Source organism: Leuresthes tenuis, unplaced genomic scaffold, assembly GCF_036924035.1.
Source record: "Leuresthes tenuis unplaced genomic scaffold, fLeuTen1.0.hap1 SCAF_17, whole genome shotgun sequence".
In the NCBI taxonomy this organism is placed as follows: domain Eukaryota; kingdom Metazoa; phylum Chordata; class Actinopteri; order Atheriniformes; family Atherinopsidae; genus Leuresthes; species Leuresthes tenuis.
In genome coordinates, this window is record NW_027325371.1 from 24,338,426 (window position 1) to 24,361,387 (window position 22,962).

General features: G+C 41.8%; 4 non-coding genes across 4 annotated transcripts; all 4 read left to right on the forward strand.

Annotated features, from left to right (window-relative positions):
* Positions 1-2,705: 2,705 nt before the first annotated feature.
* Positions 2,706-2,819, forward strand: LOC140274317 (U5 spliceosomal RNA). Its single transcript, XR_011908282.1, has one exon. It is a non-coding gene; the product is annotated as a U5 spliceosomal RNA (small nuclear RNA).
* A 308-nt stretch (positions 2,820-3,127) lies between these two features.
* On the forward strand, positions 3,128-3,311 carry LOC140274252 (U2 spliceosomal RNA). The gene has a single exon (XR_011908223.1). It is a non-coding gene; the product is annotated as a U2 spliceosomal RNA (small nuclear RNA).
* Positions 3,312-18,547: 15,236 nt separating this feature from the next.
* LOC140274318 (U5 spliceosomal RNA) lies at positions 18,548-18,661 on the forward strand. Its single transcript, XR_011908283.1, has one exon. It is a non-coding gene; the product is annotated as a U5 spliceosomal RNA (small nuclear RNA).
* Positions 18,662-18,969: 308 nt separating this feature from the next.
* LOC140274191 (U2 spliceosomal RNA) lies at positions 18,970-19,153 on the forward strand. Its single transcript, XR_011908166.1, has one exon. It is a non-coding gene; the product is annotated as a U2 spliceosomal RNA (small nuclear RNA).
* Positions 19,154-22,962: the final 3,809 nt, after the last annotated feature.

A 22,962-nucleotide genomic window follows, 5' to 3' on the forward strand; every position in this document is an offset into this window, starting at 1 on the left:
CTGCTTTTGATGGTGTATGTTCGGGCATTCGAACCTTTTCTAACCCGCTTTTTACAAACTATGGTTGGACATTCAAACCTTCTTGTAGCCGAACACATCCACTCCTGCTTTTGATGATGCATGGTTGGGCATTCAAACCTTTTCTTACCCATTTTTCAGTAATTATGGTTGGACACTCACACCTTCTTGCAGCTGCACACCTCCTCTGCCGCTTATGATCATGTGCGGTTTGATATTCAAAAATTCTCTTTCATGTTTTCTAGCAATTATTGTTGGACATTCAGACCTTCTTGCAGCTGAACACCTCCGCCCCCACTTTTGTTGATGGTGTATAATCGGTCATTCGCACCTTACCCGCTTTTGGCAAACTATGGCCTTCTTGCAGCCAAACACCTCTGATCTCGCTTTTGATGATGTAAGGTTGGGCATTCAGACCTTGCTTCACCTGCTTTTCACCAAATATAGTCGGACATTCACACCTTCTTGCAGCCGAACACTTCCGCTTCACCTTTTACTGTTCTATGGGGTATTCATACCTTTTTTTTCACCGCATTTTATAGATTATGGTTGGAAATTCTCACCCACTCTCATCCGAAGACCTCTCCTCCCACTTTTGTTAATATATAGTCGGGCATTCAAACCTTTTCTTACCCGCTTTTTACAAATTATGGTCGAACATTCACACCTACTTGCAGCCGAATACTTCCGCTCCACCTTTTAGTGATGTATGGTTGGCATTTGCACCTTTTCTTACCCTCTTTTTATAATGATTGCTTAAGATTAAATTGTTTTTTCTCAAACTACAACATTTTTTTAATTGTTGAAACTTGATTTGAAGTGGATAAATAAGGAGGACAAACAGTTTTAAGTCAGGCTGATAGAAGGAATTAATTTTATAGCAAAATCTGTATTTCGTCATATGTCGTGAGATGCTTATTGCTGAAGAAGTTCTTTCTCATTCTACAAAGTACAACGTTGTTTATCGTTGAAACTTGATTAGACATGAATAAATATGAAGGACAAAGCAGTCTTAACTTGGTTAGAGTTAAGGAATTCGTTTTATAGGAGAATCCGAATTCGTGCATAACTCGTAAAATAGAGCTTATTTTCGGATTCCTGAAGAATGAGTCTGGTTCTTTCTCATAATACAAAGTTTGTTGTTTATTGTTGAAACTTCATCAGAAGTGAAGAAATAAATGAATGCCTATCAACAAATGTGGGATCTAAACTCTAGTGCTTCCTCTAAAATAATTTCCTTTCTCAATTTAGAAATGTGTGTGTGTAAGTCACAACACCCGTGACACCAAAACGGCTTTCTTTTCTCTCTTTTCTCTACACTCTGCAGTGTGAGCACACACACCAAATCAGAAAGGCTTTTTTCTCTCTTTTCTACATTATGGACTGTGGGGACACAAAACCGCTCTCTCTTTTTTTTTTTGATTGTGTGCCAGGGCGTTGTCTCACGTATTAGATTATGCTTACGATACGAATGGGTTTATCAGTCACATCAGAATCCATACATACTGATCCTCCCGTAATAAAATGGTCGGATCTAATCAAACACACTTTGTTTCTTGTGACAATCAAGTCAGCGAAACAGCGTATACACGTCAAGACACTGAATCAAGTTTGCGTCAAGAACTCATAAGTTTGGCAGTATTGCTCTGCCGTCAGCAATCATACATTATTTTCGTGAGACATTTGCAGGCACCTGTTCATCTACTGTTCTATCACTATGAATTAGTTTATCTATTATCAATAAGGATACTTCTACAACTACTATCAAAGTATGTCCAGACTTCTTATGTTGTCAGTTGCTATATATGAATAAGTGGGTAGCTACTGACAAGCATTAAGCATGTCACACAGCCCAAACATATAACATTTCAGGACACACCACACAGTTAACAACCACAGTGAAGTGTCAAAGCCCAAACATGTAACATTCAACAGGACACTTACACAACACATTCAAATCAAACAGTCAGACAACATACAAGAACATATACCCCAGCCGGCATTGCTCCCTGCCTATTTTCCTACAGCTCACTATGTGTGCGCACACCTTTATTCACAAACTCTTCAACTTATACTCTTTTACCAAAGCTGCTACAGCTCGATTGGCCGAATACCCTTAGATCCTATTTCGGTGAATTTGACATCTGCCTTACATGTAACAGATTAGCGGTTTAGCAGTTTTAATTTAGTTTGAGTGAAGGAATTCATTTTATAGCAAAATCCGAAATCGTGAAGAACTCATGAAAGTAAGCTTATTCTCGGATTCCTGAAACTTTAGATTTGCTCTTTCTTTTACTGCAAAGTACAACGTTGTTTTTTTTTTTGTTTAAATCTTTCTAGACATGGTAAATATGAAGGACAAAGCAGTTTTAACATAGTTTGAGTGAAAGAATTCATTTTATAGATAAAATCCCAAGAGTCTGCTGAGAAAAGAGAGTGAATGCGAAGTAGACTTTAATACGGCTCTGGGAGCGAGCCGAGTGTGGGCTAACCGGGAGAATTGCTTGAAAGAAACGCGACACCGAATGAGCGGTCAGAACAAAGCCTCAATACGGTGTTCCCGTGGTGTTTTTGTTGCTGCCTTGTCGATTGCACAGGGGCAAGCGTTTCAACCAAGCAACGCTCACCATGGGGAAGGTGGCTATGCCAACTAGCCTGATGCCCTGCTCCCGCAGTGACGGATAATCGTACTCTGGTTTCTCTTCATAACATACAAGTCTTTCGCCTTTTACTAAAGACTTTCGTGGAGAGCAGCACTAATGAGTTGTTTCTATTTTTGGCAGGCTTTACCTTTGCGGGTGAAGCCCTTTCTGTCTGTGCAAAAGAAATCTTGTTACTGTGCAGAGTGACTTCTCTGAGTAGAGTCGCCTTACTTGTTGCGATTGTGCCGATGTTCGAAGCTGGAGTGCAAAGTTGTTGCTTGAATGGTGCTTGCTGGAGCATGCGGGAGTGCAAAGTTATACCATTTAAAAGGGCTGAAGAGTGCTCAGTGCAGCGGGTGGGCGGAGGTGCAACGTGACACTCTGGCCACCTATGGCCATAAAAAGAACACTGCTACAAGTGCGCATTGTGCCAGCAAGGGCCCTCGGACCTGAAACAGTGGGCAGTTATCGCTTCTCGGCCTTTTGGCTAAGATCAAGTGTAGTATCTGTTCTTATCAGTTTAATATGTCCTCTATACGAGGACTACATATTAAATGGATTTTTAAGAATAGGAGTTGAAAAAGAAGCTTGCTCCGTTCACTCCAAGCATCAACCCAGTACTGCAGTGCCGCTGGGAACGGTGCGCTCTTCTCTGCTCTTGTGAAAAAGCAAACAGCGGTGCAGGATGGAAGTTTCAGGGAGCCCAAGATGAAACTTTCTTTTAATCTGCTGAGAAAAGAGAGTGAATGCGAAGTAGACTTTAACACAGCTCTGGGAGCGAGCCGAGTGTGGGCTAACCGGGAGAATTGCTTGAAAGAAACGCGACACCGAATGAGTGGTCAGAACAAAGCCTCAATACGGTGTTCCCGTGGTGTTTGTGGCTGCTTTGTCTTTTGCACAGAGTAAAAGACAAGGGAGCCATCGAATAGGGCCTGATTGTTCCTACTTGGTCAGCCGAGGAGCAAGGGGGGGGAGCAAGCGTCTCAACCAAGCAAATCTCACCAAGTAGGAACAATCGGGCCCTATTCGATGGCTGCAACACCTGAAAGAGATATTGATGAGAGACCCGATCAAAAGCTTTTTCAAAGTCTAAATTTAAGATGACAAGCCGGGTGTTTCTGTCTCTAGCGTAATCAATGATGTCTCGAATCAGTACGAGGCTGTCGGTGAGTTGTCTCTCTGAGATGGCACAAGCCTGGTCTGGGTGAATTACCTCCTCTAAAACAGAGGACATCCGTGTCGTTAAAACCTTGCTAAAAAGTTTACAGTCAAAGTTTAAAAGTGTGATGGGCCTCCAATTCTTTAGGTCAGTCTTATCATTTTTATCAGAAGTGAAGAAATAAATGAATGCCTATCAACAAATGTGGGATCTAAACTCTAGTGCTTCCTCTAAAATAATTTCCTTTCTCAATTTAAAAATGTGTTCGAAAAGGTAAAAATGCCGGTCCATACATAATCAAAATCGGGAGAGGTGGTGTTCAGCTGCAAGAAGGTCTAAATGTCCATCAATAATTGCTAGAAAACATGAAAGAAAATTTTCGAAAATCAAACCACACATGATCATAAGTGGGAGAGGAGGTGTTCAGCTGCAAGAAGGTGTGAATGTCCACCCATAATACCTGAAAAATGGGTAAAAAAAAGGTGCGAATGCCCAACCATACATCATCAAAAGCAGGAGTGCATTTGTTCGGCTACAAGAAGGTGTGAACGTCCAACCAAAGTTTGTAAAAAGCAGTTAAGAAAAGGTTCGAATATCCAACCATACATAATCAAAAGTGGGAGCAGAGCTGTTCGACTGCAAGTAGGTGTGAATGTCAGATCATAATTTGCAAAAAGCTGATGAGAAAGGGTGAGAATGCCCGACTATACACCATCAAATGCGGTAGCGGAGTTGTTCGGCTGTGAGTAGGTGTGAATCTCCAACCATAATTGCTGAAAAATGTGTTAGAAAAGGTAAAAATGCCGGTCCATACATAATCAAAATCGGGAGAGGTGATGTTCAGCTGCAAGAAGGTCTAAATGTCCATCAATAATTGCTAGAAAACATGAAAGAAAATTTTTGAAAATCAAACCACACATGATCATAAGTGGGAGAGGAGGTGTTCAGCTGCAAGAAGGTGTGAATGTCCACCCATAATACCTGAAAAATGGATAAAAAAAAGGTGCGAATGCCCAACCATACATCATCAAAAGCAGGAGTGCATGTGTTCGGCTACAAGAAGGTGTGAACGTCCAACCAAAGTTTGTAAAAAGCAGTTAAGAAAAGGTTCGAATATCCAACCTTACATAATCAAAAGAGGGAGCAGAGCTGTTCGACTGCAAGTAGGTGTGAATGTCAGATCATAATTTGCAAAAAGCTGATGAGAAAGGGTGAGAATGCCCGACTATACACCATCAAATGCGGGAGCGGAGTTGTTCGGCTGTGAGTAGGTGTGAATCTCCGACCATAATTGCTGAAAAATGTGTTAGAAAAGGTAAGAATGCCGGTCCATACATCATCAAAAGCGAAAGAGGTTGTGTTCGGCTGCAAGTAGGTGTGAATGTCCAGCCATAATTACTCACAAACGGGTAAGAAAAGGTAGTATTGCCAGACCATATATGATCAAAACAGGGAGCGGAGGTGGTTCAGCTGCAAGAAGGTTTGAATGTCCGACTAAAGTTCAAATATATTAACAAAAGCGGGAGGAGAGGTCTTCGGATGAGAGTGGTTGAAAATTTCCAACCATAATGTATAAAATGCGGTGAAAAAAAGGTGTGATAGAACACTAAAAGGTGGAGCGGAAGTGTTCGGCTGCAAGAAGGTGTGAATGTCCGACTATATTTGGTGAAAAGCAGGTGAAGCAAGGTCTGAATGCCCAACCTTACATCATCAAAAGCGAGATCAGAGGTGTTTGGCTGCAAGAAGGCCATAGTTTGCCAAAAGCGGGTAAGGTGCGAATGTCCGACTAAATATCAACAAAATTTGGGGCGGAGGTCTTCGGATGCAAGTGGGTGTGAATGTCCGACTATATTTGGTGAAAAGCAGGTGAAGCAAGGTCTGAATGCCCAACCTTACATCATCAAAAGCGAGATCAGAGGTGTTTGGCTGCAAGAAGGCCATAGTTTGCCAAAAGCGGGTAAGGTGCGAATGACCGACTAAATATCAACAAAAGTGGGGGCGGAGGTCTTCGGATGCAAGTGGGTGTGAATATCCCACCATACAAGTATGGTGGAGAGGAAGCTGTGAATGGCCGACCATAGTAAAAGGCGGGTGAGAGAAGGTGCGAATGTCAAACCATACATAATCAAAACAGGGAGCGGAGGTGTTCTGCTGTAAGAAGGTGTGAATGTCCAACCATAGTTGGTAAAAAGCGGGTAAGAAAAGGTTAAAATACCCGACTGTACACAATCAATAGCGGAAGCGGAGTTGTTCGGCTACTAAAAGGTGTGAAAGTCCGACCATGGTTTGTAAAAAGCGGGTAAGAAAAGGTGCGAATGCCCGACAATGTATGATCAAAAGAGGGAGTGGAGGTTTTCGGCTGCAAGAAGGTCTGAATGTCCAACCATAATTTGTAAAAACCGGGGAAGAAAAGGCTCGAAAGCCCGACTATACACCATCAAAAGCGGGAGAGGAGGTGTTCAGCTGCAAGAAGGTGTGAATGTCTACCCATAATTACTGAAAAATGGGTAAGAAAAGGTGCGAATGCCTAACCATACATCATCAAAAGAGGGAGCGGAGGTGTTCCGCTGTAAGACGGTGTGAATGTCCGACCATAGATGGTAAAAAGCGGGTAAGAAAAGGTTAAATTACCCGACTGTACACAATCAAAAGAGGGAGCGGAGTTGTTCAGCTAAGAGAAGGTGTGAAAGTCCGACCTTGGTTTGTAAAAAGCGGGTAAGAAAAGGTTCGTATGCCCGAATATACACCATCAAAAGCGGAAGCGGAGGTGTTCGGCTGCAAGATATTGTGAACGTCCGACCAAAGTTTGTAAAAAGCAGTTAAGAAAAGGAACGAATATCTAACCAAACATAAGAATGAGTCTTTTCCGCTGTAGAATGCCCGACTATAGACCATCAAATGCGGGAGCGGAGGTGTTCGGCTCTGAGTAGGTGTGAATGTCCGACCATAATTGCTGAAGAATGTGTTAGAAAAGGTAAGAATGCTGGACCATACATCATCAAAAGCGGTAGAGGTGGTGTTCGGCTGCAAAAAGGTGTGACTGTTCGACTAAAGTTTGTAAAAAGTGGGTAAGACAAGGTGCGAATGCCTGACAATGTATGATCAAAAGCGGGAGCGGAGGTGTTCAGCTGCAAGAAGGTCTACATGTCCATCAATAATTGGTAGAAAACATGAAAGAAACTTTTCGAAAATCAAACCGCACATGATCATAAGTGGGATAGGAGGTGTTCAGCTGCAAGGTGTGAATGTCCACCCATAATTCCTGAAAAATGGGCAAAAAAAGGTGTGAATGCCCAACCATACATCATCAAAAGCAGGAGTGGAAGTGTTCGGCTACAAGAAGGTGTGAACGTCCAACCAAAATATGTAAAAAGAAGTTAAGAAAAGGTTCGAATATCCAACCAAACATAGTCAAAAGCGGGAGCAGAGCTGTTCGACTGCAAGTAGGTGTGAATGTCAGATCATAATTTGCAAAAAGCTGATGAGAAAGGGTGAGAATGCCCGACTATACATCATCAAATGTGGGAGCGGAGTTGTTCGGCTGTGAGTAGGTGTGAATCTCCGACCATAATTGCTGAAAAATGTGTTAGAAAAGGTAAAAATGCCGGTCCATACATCATCAAAAGCGAGAGAGGTTGTGTTCGGCTGCAAGTAGGTGTGAATGTCCAGCCATAATTACTCACAAACGGGTAAGAAAAGGTAGTATTGCCAGACCATATATGATCAAAACAGGGAGCGGAGGTGGTTCAGCTGCAAGAAGGTTTGAATGTCAAACTAAAGTTCAAATATATTAACAAAAGTGGGAGGAGAGGTCTTCGGATGAAAGTGGTTGAAAATTTCCAACCATAATGTATAAAATGCGGTGAAAAAAGAGTGTGATAGAACACTAAAAGGTGGAGCGGAAGTGTTCGGCTGCAAGAAGGTGTGAATGTCCGACTATATTTGGTGAAAAGCAGGTGAAGCAAGGTCTGAATGCCCAACCTTACATCATCAAAAGCGAGATCAGAGGTGTTTGGCTGCAAGAAGGCCATAGTTTGCCAAAAGCGGGTAAGGTGCGAATGTCCGACTAAATATCAACAAAATTGGGGCGGAGGTTTTCGGATGCAAGTGGGTGTGAATATCCCACCATACAAGTATGGTGGAGAGGAAGCTGTGAATAGCCGACCATAGTTTGGAAAAAGCGGGTAAGAAAAGGTTTGAATGCCCGAACATACACCATCAAAAGAGGGAGCGGAGGTGTTCCGCTGTACGGAGGTGTGAATGTCCGACCATACTTGGTAAAAAGCGGGTAAGAAAAGGTTAAAATACCCGACTGTACACAATCAATAGCGGGAGCGGATGTGTTCGGCTACAAGAAGGTGTGACAGTCCGACCATGGTTTGTAAAAAGTGGGTAAGAAAAGGTGCGAATGTCCGACAATGTATGATCAAAAGAGAGAGCGGAGGTTTTCGGATACACGAAGGTTTGAATGTCCTACCATAGTTTGTAAATAGCGGGTAAGAAAAGGTTCGAATGCCCGACTATACACCATAAAAAGCGGGAGCGGAGGTGTTCCGCTGTAAGACGGTGTGAATGTCCGACCATAGTTGGTAAAAAGCGGGTAAGAAAAGGTTAAAATACCCGACTGTACACAATCAATAGCGGGAGCAGAGTTGTTCGGCTACAAGAAGGTGTGAAAGTCCGACCATGGTTTGTAAAAAGCAGTTAAGAAAAGGTTCGAATATCCAAACCAAACATAATCAAAAGCGGGAGCAGAGCAGTTCGACTGCAAGTAGGTGTGAATGTCCAGCCATAATTACTCACAAACGGGGGAAGAAAAGGTAGTATTGCCAGACCATACATGATCAAAACAGGGAGCGGAGGTTCAGCTGCAAGGTGTGAATGTCTGACTATAGTTTGTAAAAAGCGGGTAAGACAAGGTGCGAATGCCCAACAATGTATGATCAAAAGAGAGAGCGGAGGTGTTCGGCTGCAAGGTCTGAATGTCCAACCATAATTTGTAAAAACCGCGTAAGAAAAGGCTCGAAAGCCCGACTATACATCATCAAAAGCGGGAGCGGAGGAGTTCAGCTGCAAGAAGGTGTGAATGTTCGACTAAAGTTTGTAAAAAGCAGGTAAGACAAGGAGCGATGTCCCGACATTGTATGATCAAAAGCGGGAGCGGAGGTGTCCAGCTGTGAGTAGGTGTGAATGTCCGACCATAATTGCTGAAAAATGTGTTAGAAAAGGTAAGAATACTGGACCATACATCATCAAAAGCGGGAGAGGTGGTGTTCGGCTGCAAGAAGGTGTGAAAGTCCGACAATGGTTTGTAAAAAGCGGGTAAAAAAAGGTTCGAATGCCCGAATATACATCATCAAAAGCGGAAGCGGAGGTGTTCGGATGCAAGAAGGTGTGAACGTCCGACCAAAGTTTGTAAAAAGCAGTGAAAAGCGAGAAAAAGCATTTCGTGAGTTCTGCATGATTTGGGATTTTGCTTATAAAATGCATTACTTCACTCAAACTATGTTAAAACTGATTTGTCCTTCATATTTACCATGTCTAGAAATATTTAAACAAAAAAACTTTGCAGTAAAAGAAAGAGCAAATCTAAAGTTTCAGGAATCCGAGTATAAGCCTGCTTTCATGAGTTCTGCACGATTTCGGATTTTGCTATAAAATGAATTGCTTTGCTCAAACCAAGTTAAAACTGCTTTGTCCTTCCATATTCATCAATGTCTAGATCGACTTCAACAAAGAAAAACATTGGACTTTGCAGTAGAAGAAGTTGAAATCCATCTACACATTGATAAATATGAAGGACAAAGCAGTTCCCACTTGCCCATAAGAAAATAAGCTTATTCTCGGATTCCTGATCCTTCAGTGTTGCTCTTTCTTCTACTGCAAAATACAATGTTGTTCTTTGTTGAAGTCAATCTAGACATTGATAAATATGAAGGAAAAAGCAGTTTTAACTTGGTTTGAGTGAATGAATTCATTTTATACATAAAATCCGAAATCGTGCAGAACTCATGAAAATAAGCTTATTCTCGGATTCCTAAAACTTTTGATTGGCTCTTTCTTTTGCTGCAAAGTACAACGTTGTTTTTTTGTTTAAATCTATCGAGACATTGATAAATATGAAGGTAAAAGCCGTTTAAACATAGTTTGAGTGAAGGAATTGATTTTATAGATAAAATCCCAAATCATGCAGAACTCCTCAAAAGGGGCGTATGGCTTAATCACAAGTGTGGCTCTTTCTCATTCAGGGTAATATGAGGAAGTTTATGCTTGAAATATATGTAGAAATGGGTACATATGAAGGACAAAGCAGTGTTAACTTAGTTTGAGTGAAGGAATTCATTTTATACATAAAATCCCAAATCATGCAGAACGTATGAAAAGAAGCTTATTCTCGGATTCCTGATCCTTCAGTGTTGCTCTTTCTTCTACTGCAAAATACAATGTTGTTCTTTGTTGAAGTCGATCTAGACATTGATAAATATGAAGGAAAAAGCAGTTTTAACTTGGTTTGAGTGAATGAATTCATTTTATACATAAAATCCGAAATCGTGCAGAACACATGAAAATAAGCTTATTCTCGGATTCCTAAAACTTTTGATTTGCTCTTTCTTTTATTGCAAAGTACAACGTTGTTTTTTTGTTTAAATCTATCGAGACATTGATAAATATGAAGGTAAAAGCCGTTTTAACATAGTTTGAGTGAAGGAATTAATTTTATAGATAAAATCCCAAATCATGCAGAACTCCTCAAAAGGGAGGTATGGCTTAATCACAAGTGTGGCTCTTTCTCATTCAGGGTAATATGAGGAAGTTTATGCTTGAAATATATGTAGAAATGGGTACATATGAAGGACAAAGCAGTGTTAACTTAGTTTGCGTGAAGAAATTCATTTTATACATAAAATCCGAAATCGTGCAGAACTCATGAAAATAAGCTTATTCTCGGATTCCTAAAACTTTTGATTTGCACTTTCTTTTACTGCAAAGTACAACGTTGTTTTTTGTTGAAATCTATCTAGACATTGATAAATACCAGCCGAAACTCTGCTGCCGCTTTTGATAATTTATGGTTGGGCATTCTTACCTTTTCTTACCCGCTTTTTACAAATTATGATCTTACATTCACACCTACTTGCAGTCGAACACCTTCTCATCCACTTATGATCATGTGCGGTTGGGCTTTCGCACCTTTTCTTACCCATTTTTCAGTAATTATGGGTGGACATTCAGACCTTCTTGCAGCCGAAAACCTCCGCTCCTCTTTTGATCATACATTGTCGGGCATTCACACCTTGTCTTACCCGCTTTTTACAAACTTTAGTCGGACATTCAAACCTTCTTGCAGCTGAACCACCTCCGCTCCCTGTTTTGATCATATATGGTCTGGCAATAGTACCTTTTCTTACCCGTTTGTGAGTAATTATGGCTGGACATTCACACCTTCTTGCAGCTGAACACCTCCTCTCCTGCTAATGATCATGTAAGGTTTGATATTCGAAAATTTTCTTTCATGTTTTAAAGCAATTATTAATGGACATTCACACCTACTTGCAGCCGAACACCACCTCTCCCGCTTTTGATGATGTATGGACCGGCATTCTTACCTTTTCTAACACATTTTTCAGCAATTATGGTTGGAGAATCACACCTACTCACAGCCGAACAACTCCGCTACCGCATTTGATGGTGTATAGTCGGGATTTCTCACCCTTTCTCATCAGCTTTTTGCAAACTATTCTCTGACATTCACACCTACTTGCAGTCGAACAGCTCTGCTCCCGCTTTTGATTATGTTTGGTTGGATATTCGAACCTTTTCTTAACTGCTTTTTACAAACTTTGGTTGGACGTTCACACCTTCTTGTAGCCGAACACATGCTTTCCTGCTTTTGATGATGTATGGTTGGGCATTCGCACCTTTTTTTTACCCATTTTTCAGGTATTATGGGTGGACATTCACACCTTCTTGCAGCTGAACACCTCCTCTCCCACTTATGATCATGTGTGGTTTGATTTTCAAAAATTTTCTTTCATGTTTTCTAGCAATTATTGATGGACATTTAGACCTTCTTGCAGCTGAACACCACCTCTCCCGATTTGGATGATGTATGGACCGGCATTTTTACCTTTTCTAACACATTTTTCAGCAATTATGGTTGGAGATTCACACCTACTCACAGCCGAACAACTCCGCTACCGCATTTGATGGTGTATAGTCGGGCATTCTCACCCTTTCTCATCAGCTTTTTGCAAATTATGATCTGACATTCACACCTACTTCCAGTCGAACAGCTCTGCTCCCGCTTTTGATTATGTTTGGTTAGATATTTGAACCTTTTCTTAACTGCTTTTTACAAACTTTGGTCGGACGTTCACAATAACTTGCAGCCGAACACCTCCGCTTCCGCTTTTGATGGTGTATATTCGGGCATACGAACCTTTTCTTACCCGCTTTTTACAAACCAAGGTCGGACTATCACACCCTCTCTTAGCTGAACAACTCCGCTCCCTCTTTTGATTGTGTACAGTCGGGTAATTTAACCTTTTCTTACCCGCTTTTTACCATCTATGGTCGGACATTCACACCGTCTTACAGCGGAACACCTCCGCTCCCTCTTTTGATGATGTATGGTTAGGCATTCGCACCTTTTCTTACCCATTTTTCAGTAATTATGGGTAGACATTCACACCTTCTTGCAGCTGAACACCTCCTCTCCCGCTTATGATCATGTGCAGTTTGATATTCGAAAATTTTCTTTCATGTTTTCTAGCAATTATTGATGGACATTCAGACCGTCTTGCAGCTGAACACCTCCGCTCCCACTTTTGATGGTGTATAGTCGGGCTTTCGAGCCTTTTCTTCCCCGGTTTTTACAAATTATGGTTGGACATTCAGACCTTCTTGCAGCCGAGAACCTCCACTCCCTCTTTTGATCATACATTGTCGGGCATTCGCACCTTTTCTTACCCACTTTTTACAAACCATGGTCGGACTTTCACACCTTTTAGTAGCCGAACAACTCCGCTTCCGCTATTGATTGTGTACAGTCGGGTATTTTAACCTTTTCTTACCCGCTTTTTAAAAACTCTGGTTGGACATTCACACCTTCTTACAGCAGAACACCTCCGCTCCCTGTTTTGATTATGTATGGTTTGACATTCGCACCTTCTCTCACTCGCCTTTTACTATGGTCGGCCATTCACAGCTTCCTCTCCACCATACTTGTATGGTGGGATATTCACACCCACTTGCATCCGAAGACCTCCGCCCCCACTTTTGTTGATATTTAGTCGGTCATTCGCACCTTACCCGCTTTTGGCAAACTATGGCCTTCTTGCAGCCAAACACCTCTGATCTCGCTTTTGATTATGTAAGGTTGGGCATTCAGACCTTGCTTCACCTGCTTTTCACCAAATATAGTCGGACATTCACACCTTCTTGCAGCCGAACACTTCCGCTCCACCTTTTAGTGTTCTATCACACCTTTTTTTCACCTCATTTTATACATTATGGTTGGAAATTTTCAACCACTCTCATCCGAAGACCTCTCCTCCCGCTTTTGTTAATATATTTGAACTTTAGTCGGACATTCAAACCTTCCTGCAGCTTAACCACCTCCGCTCCCTGTTTTGATCATATATGGTCTGGCAATACTACCTTTTCTTACCCGTTTGTGAGTAATTATGGCTGGACATTCACACCTACTTGCAGCCGAACACAACCTCTCTCGCTTTTGATGATGTATGGACCGGCATTCTTACCTTTTCTAACACATTTTTCAGCAATTATGGTCGGAGATTCACACCTACTCACAGCCGAACAACTCCGCTCCCGCATTTGATGGTGTATAGTCGGGCATTCTCACCCTTTCTCATCAGCTTTTTGCAAATTATGATCTGACATTCACACCTACTTGCAGTCGAACAGCTCTGCTCCCGCTTTTGATTATGTATGGTTGGATATTCGAACCTTTTCTTAACTGCTTTTTACAAACTTTGGTTGGACGTTCACACCTTCTTGTAGCCGAACACATGCACTCCTGCTTTTGATGATGTATGGTTGGGCATTCGCACCTTTTTTTTTACCCATTTTTCAGGTATTATGGGTGGACATTCACACCTTCTTGCAGCTGAACACCTCCTCTCCCACTTATGATCATGTGTGGTTTGATTTTCGAAAATTTTCTTTCATGTTTTCTAGCAATTATTGATGGACATTTAGACCTTCTTGCAGCTGAACACCACCTCTCCCGATTTTGATTATGTATGGACCGGCATTTTTACCTTTTCTAACACATTTTTCAGCAATTATGGTTGGAGATTCACACCTACTCACAGCCGAACAACTCCGCTACCGCATTTGATGGTGTATAGTCGGGCATTCTCACCCTTTCTCATCAGCTTTTTGCAAATTATGATCTGACATTCACACCTACTTCCAGTCGAACAGCTCTGCTCCCGCTTTTGATTATGTTTGGTTAGATATTCAAACCTTTTCTTAACTGCTTTTTACAAACTTTGGTCGGACGTTCACAATATCTTGCAGCCGAACACCTCCGCTTCCGCTTTTGATGGTGTATATTCGGGCATACGAACCTTTTCTTACCCGCTTTTTACAATCCAAGGTCGGACTTTCACACCTTCTCTTAGCTGAACAACTCCGCTCCCTCTTTTGATTGTGTACAGTCGGGTAATTTAACCTTTTCTTACCCGCTTTTTACCATCTATGGTCGGACATTCACACCGTCTTACAGCGGAACACCTCCGCTCCCTCTTTTGATGATGTATGGTTAGGCATTCGCACCTTTTCTTACCCATTTTTCAGTAATTATGGGTAGACATTCACACCTTCTTGCAGCTGAACACCTCCTCTCCCGCTTATGATCATGTGCAGTTTGATATTCGAGAATTTTCTTTCATGTTTTCTAGCAATTATTGATGGACATTCAGACCGTCTTGCAGCTGAACACCTCCGCTCCCACTTTTGATGGTGTATAGTCGGGCTTTCGAGCCTTTTCTTCCCCGGTTTTTACAAATTATGGTTGGACATTCAGACCTTCTTGCAGCCGAGAACCTCCACTCCCTCTTTTGATCATACATTGTCGGGCATTCGCACCTTTTCTTACCCACTTTTTACAAACCATGGTCGGACTTTCACACCTTTTAGTAGCCGAACAACTCCGCTCCCGCTATTGATTGTGTACAGTCGGGTATTTTAACCTTTTCTTACCCGCTTTTTAAAAACTATGGTTGGACATTCACACCTTCTTACAGCAGAACACCTCCGCTCCCTGTTTTGATTATGTATGGTTTGACATTCGCACCTTCTCTCACTCGCCTTTTACTATGGTCGGCCATTCACAGCTTCCTCTCCACCATACTTGTATGGTGGGATATTCACACCCACTTGCATCCGAAGACCTCCGCCCCCACTTTTGTTGATATTTAGTCGGTCATTCGCACCTTACCCGCTTTTGGCAAACTATGGCCTTCTTGCAGCCAAACACCTCTGATCTCGCTTTTGATGATGTAAGGTTGGGCATTCAGACCTTGCTTCACCTGCTTTTCACCAAATATAGTCGGACATTCACACCTTCTTGCAGCCGAACACTTCCGCTTTTAGTGTTCTATGAGGCATTCACATATTTTTTTTCACCGTATTTTATAGATTATGGTTGGAAATTCTCACCCACTCTCATCCGAAGACCTCTCCTCCCGCTTTTGTTAATATATAGTCGGGCATTCGAACCTTTTCTTACCCGCTTTTTACAAATTATGGTCGAACATTCACTCCTACTTGCAGCTGAATACTTCCGCTCCACCTTTTAGGTATGTATGGTTGGCATTTGCACCTCTTTTTATACTGATTGCTGAAGATTAAGTTGTTCTTTCTCAAACTACAAATTTTTTTTAATTGTTGAAACTTGATTTGAAGTGGATAAATAAGGAGGACAAACAGTTTTAAGTCAGGCTGATAGAAGGAATTAATTTTATAGCGAAATCTGTATTTCGTCATATGTCGAGAGATGCTTATTGCTGAAGAAGTTCTTTCTCATTCTACAAAGTACAACGTTGTTTATCGTTGAAACTTGATTAGACATGAATAAATATGAAGGACAAAGCAGTCTTAACTTGGTTTGAGTTAATGAATTCTTTTTATAGGAGAATCCGAATTCGTGCATAACTCATAAAATAGAGCTTATTTTCGGATTCCTGAAGAATGAGTCTGGTTCTTTCTCATAATACAAAGTTTGTTGTTTATTGTTGAAACTTCATCAGAAGTGAGGAAATAAATGAATGCCTATCAACAAACGTGGGATCTAAACTCTAGTGCTTCCTCTAAAATAATTTCCTTTCTCAATTTAGAAATATAGATAAGATATTCACACCTTCTTGCAGCGGAACACCTCCTCCCCCGCTTACGATTATGTGCGGTTTGATATTCGAAAATTTTCTTTCATGTTTTATAGCAATTATTGATGGACATTCATACCTTCTTGAAGCCGAACACATCCACTCCTGCTTTTGATGATGTATGGTTGGGCATTCGAACCTACTCGTTGCCCGTTTTTCATTAATTATGGGTAGACATTCACACCTTGTCGCAGCCAAACACCTCCGCTCCCTGTTTTGATCATGTATGTTTTGACATTCGCACCTTTTCTCACCTGCTTTTTACTATTGTCGGCCAATCACAGCTTCCTCTCCACCATACTTGTATGGTAGGAAATTCTCACCCACTCTCATCCGAAGACCTCTCCTCCCGCTTTTGTTAATATTTAGTCGGGCATTCGAACCTTTTCTTACCCACTTTTTACAAATTTTGGTCGAACATTCACACCTACTTGACGCTGAATACTCTTTTTATACTGATTGCTGAAGATTAAGTTTCTCAAACTACAATTTTTTTTTAATTGTTGAAACAATTATTGAAATTATTATTATTGATAATTGAAACAAAATCTGTATTTCGTCATATGTCGAGAGATGCTTATTGCTGAAGAAGTTCTTTCTCATTCTACAAAGTACAACGTTGTTTATCGTTGAAACTTGATTAGACATGAATAAATATGAAGGACAAAGCAGTCTTAACTTGGTTTGAGTTAATTAATTCGTTTTATAGGAGAATCCGAATTCGTGCTTATTTTCGGATTCCTGAAGAATGAGTCTGGTTCTTTCTCATAATACAAAGTTTGTTGTTTATTGTTGAAACTTCATCAGAAGTGAAGAAATAAATGAATGCCTATCAAGAAATGTGGGATCTAAACTCTACTGCTTCCTCTAAAATAATTTCTTTTCTCAATTCAGAAATGTGTGTGTAAGTCACAACACCCGTGACACCAAAACGGCTTTCTTTTCTCTACACTCTGCACTATGAGCACACACACCAAATCAGAAAGGCTTTTTTCTCTCTTTTCTACATTATGGACTGTGGGGACACAAAACCGCTCTCTCTTTTTTTTTTTGATTGTGTGCCAGGGCGTTGTCTCACGTATTAGATTATGCTTACGATACGAATGGGTTTATCAGTCACATCAGAATCCATACATACTGATCCTCCCGTAATAAAATGGTCGGATCTAATCAAACACACTTTGTTTCTTGTGACAATCAAGTCAGCGAAACAGCGTATACACGTCAAGACACTGAATCAAGTTTGCCACAAGAACTCATAAGTTTGGCAGTATTGCTCTGCCGTCAGCAATCATACACCCATTTTATTTTCGTGAGACATGTGCAGGCACCTGTTCATCTACTGTTCTATCACTATGAATTAGTTTATCTATTATCAATAAGGATACTTCTACAACTACTATCAAAGTATGTCCAGACTTCTTATGTTGTCAGTTGCTATATATGAATAAGTGGGTAGCTACTGACAAGCATTAAGCATGTCACACAGCCCAAACATATAACATTTCAGGACACACCACACAGTTAACAACCACTGAGCAGACATGTAACATTCAACAGGACACTTACACAACACATTCAAATCAAACAGTCAGACAACATACAAGAACATATACCCCAGCCGGCATTGCTCCCTGCCTATTTTCCTACAGCTCACTATGTGTGCGCACACCTTTATTCACAAACTCTTCAACTTATACTCTTTTACCAAAGCTGCTACAGCTCGATTGGCCGAATACCCTTAGATCCTATTTCGGTGAATTTGACATCTGCCTTACATGTAACAGATTAGCGGTTTAGCAGTTTTAATTTAGTTTGAGTGAAGGAATTCATTTTATAGCAAAATCCGAAATCGTGAAGAACTCATGAAAGTAAGCTTATTCTCGGATTCCTGAAACTTTAGATTTGCTCTTTCTTTTACTGCAAAGTACAACGTTTTTTTTTTATTTGTTTAAATCTTTCTAGACATGGTAAATATGAAGGACAAAGCAGTTTTAACATAGTTTGAGTGAAGGAATTCATTTTATAGATAAAATCCCAAGAGTCTGCTGAGAAAAGAGAGTGAATGCGAAGTAGACTTTAACACGGCTCTGGGAGCGAGCCGAGTGTGGGCTAACCGGGAGAATTGCTTGAAAGAAACGCGACACCGAATGAGCGGTCAGAACAAAGCCTCAATACGGTGTTCCCGTGGTGTTTTTGTTGCTGCCTTGTCGATTGCACAGGGGCAAGCGTTTCAACCAAGCAACGCTCACCATGGGGAAGGTGGCTATGGCAACTAGCCTGATGCCCTGCTCCCGCAGTGACGGATAATCGTACTCTGGTTTCTCTTCATAACATACAAGTCTTTCGCCTTTTACTAAAGACTTTCGTGGAGAGCAGCACTAATGAGTTGTTTCTATTTTTGGCAGGCTTTACCTTTGCGGGTGAAGCCCTTTCTGTCTGTGCAAAAGAAATCTTGTTACTGTGCAGAGTGACTTCTCTGAGTAGAGTCGCCTTACTTGTTGCGATTGTGCCGATGTTCGAAGCTGGAGTGCAAAGTTGTTGCTTGAATGGTGCTTGCTGGAGCATGCGGGAGTGCAAAGTTATACCATTTAAAAGGGTTGAAGAGTGCTAAGTGCAGCGGGTGGGCGGAGGTGCAACGTGACACTCTGGCCACCTATGGCCATAAAAAGAACACTGCTACAAGTGCGCATTGTGCCAGCAAGGGCCCTCGGACCTGAAACAGTGGACAGTTATCGCTTCTCGGCCTTTTGGCTAAGATCAAGTGTAGTATCTGTTCTTATCAGTTTAATATGTCCTCTATACGAGGACTACATATTAAATGGATTTTTAAGAATAGGAGTTGAAAAAGAAGCTTGCTCCGTTCACTCCAAGCATCGACCCAGTACTGCAGTGCCGCTGGGAACGGTGCGCTCTTCTCTGCTCTTGTGAAAAAGCAAACAGCGGTGCAGGATGGAAGTTTCAGGGAGCCCAAGATGAAACTTTCTTTTAATCTGCTGAGAAAAGAGAGTGAATGCGAAGTAGACTTTAACACAGCTCTGGGAGCGAGCCGAGTGTGGGCTAACCGGGAGAATTGCTTGAAAGAAACGCGACACCGAATGAGTGGTCAGAACAAAGCCTCAATACGGTGTTCCCGTGGTGTTTGTGGCTGCCTTGTCTTTTGCACAGAGTAAAAGACAAGGCAGCCATCGAATAGGGCCCGATTGTTCCTACTTGGTCAGCCGAGGAGCAAGGGGGGGGGAGCAAGCGTCTCAACCAAGCAAATCTCACCAAGTAGGAACAATCGGGCCCTATTCGATGGCTGCAACACCTGAAAGAGATATTGATGAGAGACCCGATCAAAAGCTTTTTCAAAGTCTAAATTTAAGATGACAAGCCGGGTGTTTCTGTCTCTAGCGTAATCAATGATGTATCGAATCAGTACGAGGCTGTCGGTGAGTTGTCTCTCTGAGATGGCACAAGCCTGGTCTGGGTGAATTACCTCCTCTAAAACAGAGGACATCCGTGTCGTTAAAACCTTGCTAAAAAGTTTACAGTCAAAGTTTAAAAGTGTGATGGGCCTCCAATTCTTTAGGTCAGTCTTATCATTTTTATCAGAAGTGAAGAAATAAATGAATGCCTATCAACAAATGTGGGATCTAAACTCTAGTGCTTCCTCTAAAATAATTTCCTTTCTCAATTTAGAAATGTGTTCGAAAAGGTAAAAATGCCGGTCCATACATAATCAAAATCGGGAGAGGTGGTGTTCAGCTGCAAGAAGGTCTAAATGTCCATCAATAATTGCTAGAAAACATGAAAGAAAATTTTCGAAAATCAAACCACACATGATCATAAGTGGGAGAGGAGGTGTTCAGCTGCAAGAAGGTGTGAATGTCCACCCATAATACCTGAAAAATGGGTAAAAAAAAGGTGCGAATGCCCAACCATACATCATCAAAAGCAGGAGTGCATGTGTTCGGCTACAAGAAGGTGTGAACGTCCAACCAAAGTTTGTAAAAAGCAGTTAAGAAAAGGTTCGAATATACAACCATACATAATCAAAAGCGGGAGCAGAGCTGTTCGACTGCAAGTAGGTGTGAATGTCAGATCATAATTTGCAAAAAGCTGATGAGAAAGGGTGAGAATGCCGGACTATACACCATCAAATGCGGTAGCGGAGTTGTTCGGCTGTGAGTAGGTGTGAATCTCCGACCATAATTGCTGAAAAATGTGTTAGAAAAGGTAAGAATGCCGGTCCATACATCATCAAAAGCGAGAGAGGTTGTGTTCGGCTGCAAGTAGGTGTGAATGTCCAGCCATAATTACTCACAAACGGGTAAGAAAAGGTAGTATTGCCAGACGATATATGATCAAAACAGGGAGCGGAGGTGGTTCAGCTGCAAGGTTTGAATGTCCGACTAAAGTTCAAATATATTAACAAAAGCGGGAGGAGAGGTCTTCGGATGAGAGTGGTTGAAAATTTCCAACCATAATGTATAAAATGCGGTGAAAAAAAGGTGTGATAGAACACTAAAAGGTGGAGCGGAAGTGTTCGGCTGCAAGAAGGTGTGAATGTCCGACTATATTTGGTGAAAAGCAGGTGAAGCAAGGTCTGAATACCCAACCTTACATCATCAAAAGCGAGATCAGAGGTGTTTGGCTGCAAGAAGGCCATAGTTTGCCAAAAGCGGGTAAGGTGCGAATGTCCGACTAAATATCAACAAAATTTGGGGCGGAGGTCTTCGGATGCAAGTGGGTGTGAATGTCCGACTATATTTGGTGAAAAGCAGGTGAAGCAAGGTCTGAATGCCCAACCTTACATCATCAAAAGCGAGATCAGAGGTGTTTGGCTGCAAGAAGGCCATAGTTTGCCAAAAGCGGGTAAGGTGCGAATGACCGACTAAATATCAACAAAAGTGGGGGCGGAGGTCTTCGGATGCAAGTGGGTGTGAATATCCCACCATACAAGTATGGTGGAGAGGAAGCTGTGAATGGCCGACCATAGTAAAAGGCGGGTGAGAGAAGGTGCAAATGTCAAACCATACATAATCAAAACAGGGAGCGGAGGTGTTCTGCTGTAAGAAGGTGTGAATGTCCAACCATAGTTGGTAAAAAGCGGGTAAGAAAAGGTTAAAATACCCGACTGTACACAATAAATAGCGGGAGCGGAGTTGTTCGGCTACTAAAAGGTGTGAAAGTCCGACCATGGTTTGTAAAAAGCGGGTAAGAAAAGGTGCGAATGCCCGACAATGTATGATCAAAAGAGGGAGTGGAGGTTTTCGGCTGCAAGAAGGTCTGAATGTCCAACCATAATTTGTAAAAACCGGGGAAGAAAAGGCTCGAAAGCCCGACTATACACCATCAAAAGTGGGAGCGGAGGTGTTCAGCTGCAAGACGGTCTGAATGTCCATCAATAATCGCTAGAAAACATGAAAGAAAATTTTCGAATATCAAACTGCACATGATCATAAGCGGGAGAGGAGGTGTTCAGCTGCAAGAAGGTGTGAATGTCTACCCATAATTACTGAAAAATGGGTAAGAAAAGGTGCGAATGCCTAACCATACATCATCAAAAGAGGGAGCGGAGGTGTTCCGCTGTAAGACGGTGTGAATGTCCGACCATAGATGGTAAAAAGCGGGTAAGAAAAGGTTAAATTACCCGACTGTACACAATCAAAAGAGGGAGCGGAGTTGTTCAGCTAAGAGAAGGTGTGAAAGTCCGACCTTGGTTTCTAAAAAGCGGGTAAGAAAAGGTTCGTATGCCCGAATATACACCATCAAATGCGGTAGCGGAGTTGTTCGGCTCTGAGTAGGTGTGATTCTCCAAACATAATTGCTGAAAAATGTGTTAGAAAAGGTAAGAATGCCGGTCCATACATCATCAAAAGCGGGAGAGGTGGTGTTCGGCTGCAAGTAGGTGTGAATGTCCATCAATAATTGCTTTAAAACATGAAAGAAAATTTTCGAATATCAAACCTTACATGATCATTAGCGGGAGAGGAGGTGTTCAGCTGCAAGAAGGTGTGAATATCCACCCATAATTACTGAAAAATGGGTAGGAAAAGATGCGAATGTCCAACCATAAATCATCAAAAGCAGGAGTGGAGTTGTTCAGCTACAAGAAGGTATGAAAGTCCAACCATGGTTTGTAAAAAGCGGGTAAGAGAAGGTTCGAATACCCGAATATATACCATCAAAAGCGGAAGCGGAGGTGTTCGGCTGCAAGAAGGTGTGAACGTCCGACCAAAGTTTGTAAAAAGCAGTTAAGAAAAGGTTTGAATATCCAACCGAACATAATCAAAAGCGGGAGCAGAGCTGTTCGACTGCAAGTAGGTGTGAATGTCAGATCATAATTGCTGAAAAATGTGATAGAAAAGACTAGAATGCCGGACAATACATCATCAAAAGCGGGAGAGGTGGTTTTTCGGCTGCAAGTAGGTGTGAATGTCCAGCCATAATCACTCACAAACGGGGGAAGAAAAGGTAGTATTTCCAGACCACACATGATCAAAACAGGGAATGGAGGTGGTTCAGCTGCAAGGTGTGAATGTCTGACTAAAGTTTGTAAAAACCGTGTAAGACAAGGGGCGAATGCCCGACAATGTATGATCAAAAGAGGGAGCGGAGGTTTTCGGCTGCAAGGTCTGAATGTCCAACCACAATTTGTAAAAATCGGGGAAGAAAAGGCTCGAAAGCCCGACTATACACCATCAAAAGTGGGAGCAGAGGTGTTCAGGTGCAAGAAGGT